This window comes from Manis pentadactyla, chromosome 2 (genome assembly GCF_030020395.1).
Source record: "Manis pentadactyla isolate mManPen7 chromosome 2, mManPen7.hap1, whole genome shotgun sequence".
NCBI lineage: Eukaryota > Metazoa > Chordata > Mammalia > Pholidota > Manidae > Manis > Manis pentadactyla.
Window position 1 is genome coordinate 85829273 of NC_080020.1, and position 8768 is coordinate 85838040.

An 8768-nucleotide genomic window follows, 5' to 3' on the forward strand; every position below is an offset into this window, starting at 1 on the left:
TAAATAAATCTTCCTTACCTATGATTAAAGCAATCATTAGAAAGCAGACTTTGGTCGTGGCACTTTTAACTCCTTTTATTAGTTTTCTTTAAAGTGATGGGAGTGTAGTGGGGAGAAAACCCACTCCAGTACCCTAGAGCTACAGGGCACACAGGGGAGCTGGTGAGGGCTGCATTCAGTGCATGCTCCTTTCAATAAGGGAGTCCTTGGGGTTCTTACTTCTGAATTACATAAAGAATGAAATCAAGAAGAGTGTGTTTGCAGGTGTCTAGCAAAGTCTAAAACTGAAAAGCAGGTAGTAAGTTGCCTATGATAGGCAAAAGCAAGGTGCAGGTGAACTTCTGGGTTTGGTGTTTCTCAACTTCAGACCATTGTACAAAGTTTTGGGAAAGCCAAGTCTCTTAAAAAAGGACTCAGTTGTACTAAAGTATGGTGAAAAAGCAATATTTTATACTTGAGAAAGAACATATTAAGAACCTAGCATTTATAGAATCACTAAAGAGTGTCAAATCACTGCCAGAGATACCTTCTAAAACAGAGTCTGCAAATTGGAGGCATTAAGCATTTAATATTAATGATTATCATCATTACCATCATGATTAAAATGGTCTAGCTGTACTTTTTGCTCACAGAGAGATATTTTCCTTGGAAATGTGCCTGCTAATCATTAAGTGCTGAAATATATTGGCCTGAGCAAAATTTGGATTTTCTCACTCCCTCTCTCTCTCAACAACTTTTTGGGCTATTTAAAATAGCCCCAAACTGGAAACGACTCAAATGTCCAGCAACAGATGGGTTGGAGAGCAAATGATGGTATATCCTTAGAAATGGAATACTACTCAGCAATAGAAAACAAGCTACTGATACACATAGCAATATGAATGAATCTCAAAACACTATACTGAGAAAAAATCAGGTACCAAAGAGTACATGCTACATGATTCAATTTATATGAAATTCTAGAAAAAGCAAAGATAATCTGTTTTGACAGAGGGCAGATCAGAAGTTGCCTGGGGCTGCGATGTGAACTTTTTTGGTGATGGAAATGTCCTGCATCACATGGTGGTGGTTGTGGAGTGTGTATACATGTACCCAGACTCACTGAACTGTACACTTAAAATGGACATATTTTATCGTATGTAAATTTATCTCAATAAAGCTGGTTTTACAACAAGAGCCGAAACATCAACAACAAAAACTTGGCCCTGTAGTATCTATTCGGATCATTGAACATGTCTGTGATCTGAAAGGTTGTACATCAAACTGTTAGTCATGGTTACTCCCAGGGAGTTGGGTTTGGGGAAGAAGGATGAGAGGAACATATTTTGTTTAGTTTTGTTTGCTTTGTGCCCTTCTTATAAATAGTTATGATCTTTGTACCAATAATAAGAAGAAAGAAAAACAAAAGATGAAGTCACCGGTTAGATAATGGAGCAGTGAGAGAAGCCACCCCTGTCCAGGCAGAACCCAGTGTGTGGTTAAATTAACATCAGACTGCAGGCTTGCTGGGGCGCAAGCTTCTCTCAGACTCCTCGGTGAGGAGGCCGTGGGCTTAGACTCTGGGTTGGGGTTGCTTACAGGGGCACAGATTCCCCAAGCAGAAAATAATAGGGGGCAGCCACATGGCCACAGGAAGACCAGGAAAGGTTGTGCCAGCGCACAGGGTCAGGGTTGTAAAAATCTCTGGCTAAAGGCCCTGGGGCTCCCTAAAGAGCTTCCCTGATTTTAGAGATTCTGTGTCTCCAACCTCCACCCCACGATTTAGTATTTCTTTTTTAAAATTCTGGCCAGTCTCAGCTGGGTTAAGGGGAACTAAAACCTTCTTCGGCTGTTTTACTTGTTCTTCATTGATTTTCAGAGAAAAAGAGACCTGGGTATCCTTGATGGCCAGACTTTGTGGTAGCTGACGGTGTGAAAACGAGGAGCAAAAAGCCAAGGCTGCTTAAATAGACATCTCCCACCTCCTGACAGTTTCTTCTTGCAGAATTTTCTGTGAAAAACTTGGGTGGGTGGCCAGTGGGGAGAGGAACACTTTGTTATAAGTACACATACCAAATAGGAAACTAATTTAAACATTAGCCTCACTGCAGTACGCCTTTCCACATAGTCAGAAGCAAGTTTGGTTGGCATCTGCCAGGGTGATTCAGAGACACCTTTGAACACCAACGCTTGTGGTCCGGCAAAGGCCTGTGACTAACTGACCTGTCTGTGTACAGTCCACTTCGGAAACAGAGACTTCCCTGGTGGCATAGGAAAGAAAACACCAATCTAATCCTGAAAGGGTAACATTAAACCGAAGCCCAACCAAGAAAGAGAGTGGGAGAGAGAGGCTGCCAGCTGAGCCAGGCCAGAAATAAAAGTCCCATTGTCCTAGCTGAGGCTGGCTAGCAGGCACACGCTCCCGCCTTGCTTGGCTTGCTCTGCACGCTGACACTTCTAGTACCCGAGAGAGTGCATTCCAGGGGCGGGCAGCCTTCATCCAAAATTCCGCAGCTGGAAGAGAAATCACACTGGAGGCACCAGGGTGTTAGGTATGGGGAGGTTATAACATGGAAAATCATTAAACACTAATGGAACTCACCTCAAACCTGCCTCCTTGCAGGAATGATGTATCTGGGAGAGTTGGCTCCATTGGAGGAGAGCAAGGGGCGGGTTAAGAATAGGCAAAGTGAGGATGGGAACTGTCTCAGCTCAGAGCTGAGGATGCAGAACCTGCTCCAGGAGCCAGCCTGGATGCTAGAAGGTTTTAGCGGTCCTCAGGGCCCTAGCAGCCCCTGGATGGGTCACACTAGCCAGAGCACAGGCTGCAGCTCCAGGACAGGGGAGCACTTGCTTAATAAAAACACATAGGAAGAATACATTTATAGAATAAAAGGAAAAAAAGATTTTAAAGCAAAAGAGTGGATAGACCATTCACAGAAGAACAAAATGGAAGGCTGGGATCAAGGTGAGGAGCCATGGATTTTAGTCTGTGACCCTGATAAGTCACTCGCCAGCTTTGGGTCTGGTGGCAGTTAGAGTGGAGGGGTTGGGCCCCTCATCTGCCATCCCTTCTCCTTCTGGCATTCTGAGATCCTCTGAGCATGTGCCCCCTGGTTCCCAGAAGGGAGCTTCCTCGCCTGCCTTCTCCTTCCCTCTTGCCATCCCATCCTTGGGACATCTCTTGAGAGATCTCAGGAACTCCCTGGCTGGGAAATCACCCCATTTTATGACTGAAGCCCACTCACACCAGAGGTCTCAATCCTTCCAACCAGACAAAAGTGGAGGAGTCCAGCTGGGAGAGGGTAAGGGCTCTGCACACTGGGGAGGGAAGACACCGCCTATGTGACAAGGGCCCCAGGAGAGGATTCTGGGCGTACTGGAGACAGGCTTAGAAGACTTTGCAGCTTCATTCCCTGGGTCCTCCAAGAGGAAAAATGGAAGCTATTCCTGGAATTTAAGAACATTTAAAAAACACGTCCTTTGTTATAAATGGGCTGCATTCCCAGAGGACTTTTTAATCTAGGTTTGATTATGTGTATGTTAGCAAGAAGTACGTGGGCTATCATTCAAGCCTGGGCTTTGGCCTCAACTTTGGCTTTAACTATTCTGTAGCCTTGGTAGAATCAGAGCACCTCTCTGGGCCTCAGTTTGCTCATTTGGAAAGCAAGGGACTGTCTCCAGCTGAGATCCAGAAGAACTAGGAACACTTGTTTAAGGTGAATGCTAAGTCCCTGTGTGGCTCCTTCTCCCTACAGTCAAAGTCGGTCCGAGGGAAGAAGTGCCTCAATGAGGAATTCAGAATCCAGAGGCAGGAGGACAGAGAGAAAGGACCGGTGCCCAAAACACGAGCACTTGTCTCCTCTGACCCCATGCCACCCTCTGCCTCTAATCATTAAAAAAAAAAAAAAACACAGGCTGCTGCTGTGTGCACGAACCATTTTGGTGTGTCCTACTCTGCCATCCTCTCCAATTTTTCCATCTTTGTCAACCTGTAGAGGCAGGACTGGCAGGAACCTGAATTCATGACAGGGACAGTGAGACTGTGTCCTTGGCGGAGCCACCTAGAGACACAGCAGTCCTTTGCCCTGATGCGCACCCTTTCCTGGAAGCACAGGCAGGCAAAGCAAAGCACAGGGCTGGCTGCATGGGACCCCACACTTGGCTTAATGCTCTGCTGTTGCCATCCTGAAATTTTAAATAATTTTATAACAAGGGGCCCTGCATTTCCATTTTATAATGAGCTCCACAATTATGGGGCTCATTATAAAATGAGCTGCCAGTGGGCAGCTTCCTATATCTAGTAGGGTCTAGTGGGGCTAGTGGGGACATACCTGGCATGGCACCCTTGCTGCAGGCCTCAGATCCACAGGCTGAGGGGCAAGAGATCTATGGGGTGTGTGGACATTGCTAAATATACAGGTGTGCAAGCACATAACAATGAAAAAGCACCTCTTATGCTTAGGTTGAGATCTTTTTTTCTTTTTAACAAAAAGCACAAACAAAAGCATATATACCCAAGGTGGGTAGATATGCACATATACAAATGTACACACAAAATAATTTAAATGAGCCAAAGAGCAATTTAAGGTTGATAGTTAATCAATGTCAACTTGCATGTGCTTTGCACTGAGCAAGTTTTCTAAATCAACTCATTCAAAAATCCTAATAAGACATTTGGACTTTAAAAACTTTACAGGGGTTACATTTAAACAGAATATGGTGAAGGAATCAGGGTATAAATCTGGATCAGAACTGTCACTTGGAGAGGAGTTTATGTCTTGTTCATGTTCAGATCAGAGGGAGTTTACACATTCATTACTATCATCATCAAAGGAGATGTGTACCACAGGCACTACTTGGATAATTACAGACACTTAAGAATAAGAACTTAGTTGTATTCCCATGACTTTCACAGCACCTAGCAGTGTGCCAACACAGAATCTGTTAAATATTTGCTTAATGAATGACCACTTATCTTCAAGTGGATAGAATTTTCTTCTTACAAACTCTAACACATTTAATTAAGGTGGATTAATATATGAATGTATCTAGACAAAAATCATGGATTTAGTGAAACATTTAACAACAAAAGATCCATGACTATTCTCTAGTTCAAACCTCTCATTTTGTAGATTAGAAAACTGAGGCTCAGAGACTCTAAATATGTTATCTGAGGTCACACAGCTAATCTGTACCAGACCCTAGCTCCTCTGACATTTAACCCAAGTGAATTTTTCCATTACCCCTCTCCCCTTAAGAATCAGGAAGCATAAATAAAGAGTGTTAGGTGTTTACTCCCCATCTATATATAGTCTTCCCAACCCTTCATTATGCAGGAGAAAACTCAACTGTTTTAATTACAGCCTGCAAAAAAGCTTCACAATCTGCTACAGTTGCTTTTTGGCAAGCCCCTGTGAAAGACAATTTGAGATCTAAGGCAAAATGAGAAGGAAAGAAGGTCTCGTAAAAGCTTTTTATTTGTAGATTGGAATTAAGAGCTCTGTGCCCAGGCTGTTGGCTTTCTCCGGACTTCAGAGCTGCCGCTCTAATGCTTCACGAGCAGAACACCAGCGGGTAAGAGCTTCAATCACCCCATCCTGCCAAGTGACACCCCCTCAAACCTAAGTGAAATGTAGCATTTTGTTTGCTCAGAGCAACTCCCAAACCACCTCAGCTCCATTCATACTCCCTGGGGTTTTGACGACTTTTGAAATACAGTTATTTTGTGTCACCAGAGTATTTACCCCTTTGGGTGATTGCTGAAGTCTGAATTTCTAAAAAGGAGTGTCTTGGTCACAGGTGGCCAATCTGATGCAGCCTCTAAGCCCCAAACAGCAAACAGCTGAGTAGGACCAACATCAGGTCGCTGCTTTTGAGGAGGGTGGAGTAGTGACCAGATAGCATTAAGGCTTAGCCAGGAAATTAGTGAGGTGCAAATTGCATGGTGGTGGCTTCAGGGCAAGAGGAAAATTGTAGGCCATCGCCTGGAGAGAGAGTGAAATAGCAGGGTGGTATTTTGGGTCCTGGCAACAGTGGGCCACTGGGCATGCTCATTGTTGCCTTAAAAAGCTCACAATCACACGCAACTTTTTATTGAAGTACAATACACAAACAGAAAAGTGCACAAATCATGAAGCTCAATGAACTTTTATGACCCTAATGGGTAATATGCACCCAAATCAAAAAAGAAAACACTCCCTCCTGTCCCCTTCCAGTTACCCTCACCCAAGCAGAATTGCTATCCTGATTTGGCCTGTCTTTTAAATGGAAACCAAGTGGCAACTGAGGAGGAGACAGTGTGGTGGAGTTTGTCCAGATTCTTCCCACAGCTCCATCCCTGGAGGCCCAGCCCAGCAGCCAGCCGGGTCCTGGCTAGTCCAGCCTTGCCTCTGGATCTCGACAGGGTCAGACTGGGAGAGGAGGAGTGGGCAGGACCTCTAGGAAAAGCAGTCTGAAGACAAGAATGCAGCAAAAGAGAAGACACCATCACAGACCCGCTGCGTCCTTCCACACAGCTGGCCTCTGCCCTGCCCAAAGCTGGCGAAGGTAAGATGCCATTCTCCTCACAGATCCGGGTTCTCAGTTGTACTTGACAGCATGGGGCTTCTTCTGTTTCTTTTTTGGTGTTTTTGTGGGTTTTCTTTCATTGTAGGCTCTCCGAGTTGCCTTTTAGTGGCCAACCATTCTTGGGGAGGAGTATAGGCTGTTCTGCTCCACCGGCTTCCTGTCAGACAGCAAAGTCAGGCCTCCATGGCTTGGCAGCTTCCACACTGATTCTTGTGGCCTGGAGTCATGGCTGGGTTTGCTTAGTTTGCCACCTGGCTGCAGTGGACTATCCTATCCGAGTTAGACACTGTTTCTGAGGAGAATCAAGCATGCTTTAAATAGGTTTTATGTTTTTACTTGGCTTCCCTCAGCATATCGTACTCACGGTGCTTGAGGATGCCTTTGTACCTGTGAGGAGAGCCCGTTTTGATTTGAGCATCCTCAACAGCCTGAGTCTTAGTATACTTTTAGTGGAGTGATGGAGAGACGCTCACACTCTCAAGGGAGGAGGTCTGGCCCAATCATAACTGCGTCGTGGTTTGAGGAAAGGAGTTCCCTTGTCTCTCTTGGCTCACCTCCAAATACATCTCAACCCATGGCCGTTTGGCTTCCCTGGTCTCACCGTGTTTCTCTTCCTGCTAAGGCCACCCAGGCCTCTAAGACATCAAGTCCAGTGAAGACTTTGCAGTCTAATCTTAAATTAGCTGGGTGGCAGCACTGGCACGGGTGACCTCTCTGTCCTGCAGGGCATTCTCTCCTCCCTCAGCTGCCCGGAGATCATGCCTCTAGGTTCTTCTGCATCACAAGTTCCTCCAAATCAGTCTCTGTTATGGTCTCTTCTTCCACTTCTCTTGCTGGTATTGTGCTTTCCTAAGGTTCTCTCCTCAGCTCTCTCTGACTCTGCACCCTTTTCCTGGGCAATCATGAGCACACCTCTGGCTTTAGTCTGAGATCAGCTCTCCAAGCAGTCTTGTTTTCTTAAAGCTCTGACCATTGGCCTTTCCAAGGATGCTCTGTAAGAATTGATAACACTTGCTTTCAACTCTGGCTGCACTTTAGAATCGTGGCTACTTTTCAAAAAATAAAATAACCATGTTTGTGCTTTACCATCTGAGCTATTGACTTAATTGATCTGACTGTGACCTGGACATGATTATTTTTAAATCTCCTAGGTAATTCTAACAAGCAGTCAGAAATTAGAACTGATGTACAAGGCACATATATAGACACAGCTGAAGTGCTCTGGACAGGAAGCCCTTTGCATCCGCATACTAGGCCCTCTTCCAGGAAAAAAAATCACAACTCTGGCCTTTAGACTTTTCAAGTCTCTTAGGCATTAACTGATGAATCTGTGCCCACTGGAAATCAGAAGTGATCCCTGGGCAAGAGATAAAAAAAAAAACTGAGGCTGAGAGAATAGACAGATTCATAAGACTAGGTCTTCCCCCGCACTCTCTTTCCCAACACAAAACCTTCTCTGACCCTGCTTGAATTCTGGAGCTGGTTTAAGGTGTTTTTAAGGCCTCAAGCTCAGTTTCCCATTTTGTCAAGTGCTTCCAACTTCTCCCAGTACCCTGAGGTTCTCCAGCTGTAGAATGGCCGATGCATAAAGGTGCTGACAGGGATGTGTTCCCAGGAGTACTACTAGAAACCATAGAGGGGTCAGAAAAACCCTCAGCCTCATTAACTTGCCCTAACTATCAAAATGCCCTAACTATCCTACTTCTAGTAAAGGTGTGAAAGCAAGGAAGAGATAATGAAGATGCTAAAATATTGTCATTCATAGTCTAATTTGATCCAGAACTGAGTTTATTCACACACGGGCCTTAAATAATCATAAAGTGTAAGTGCAGGAAACAACTTTAGAAATAATCATGCACAACTACTGTATTTTACAGAAAAGTAAAAAGGCCCAGCAGTTCAGAGAATTGCCTGAGGTAACTTGACCAGCCAGGAGTCAGGCTTGCTAATTCAGTGCCCATTTCTCTCCAGACTTCTCCAGGGGCCCATACTGCACCCATGTGGCTGGGCTTGACTCTTCTTCACACAGCACCTTTCCAAATGGAGCACTCTTGTCTGGGTCCCCAGGTCATTTGGTGACCTACCTTTTCCAAAGAAAATCAAAGCTGTTCTTGTCCCCTTCTCCCCACCCTGCTTCCCTCTCTACTCAAGACCCTGAATTTAGGTGACCTGAGTTTCTGAGTTCTCTGCGTGAAGCATCCCAGGAGGCCTTTCTTCCT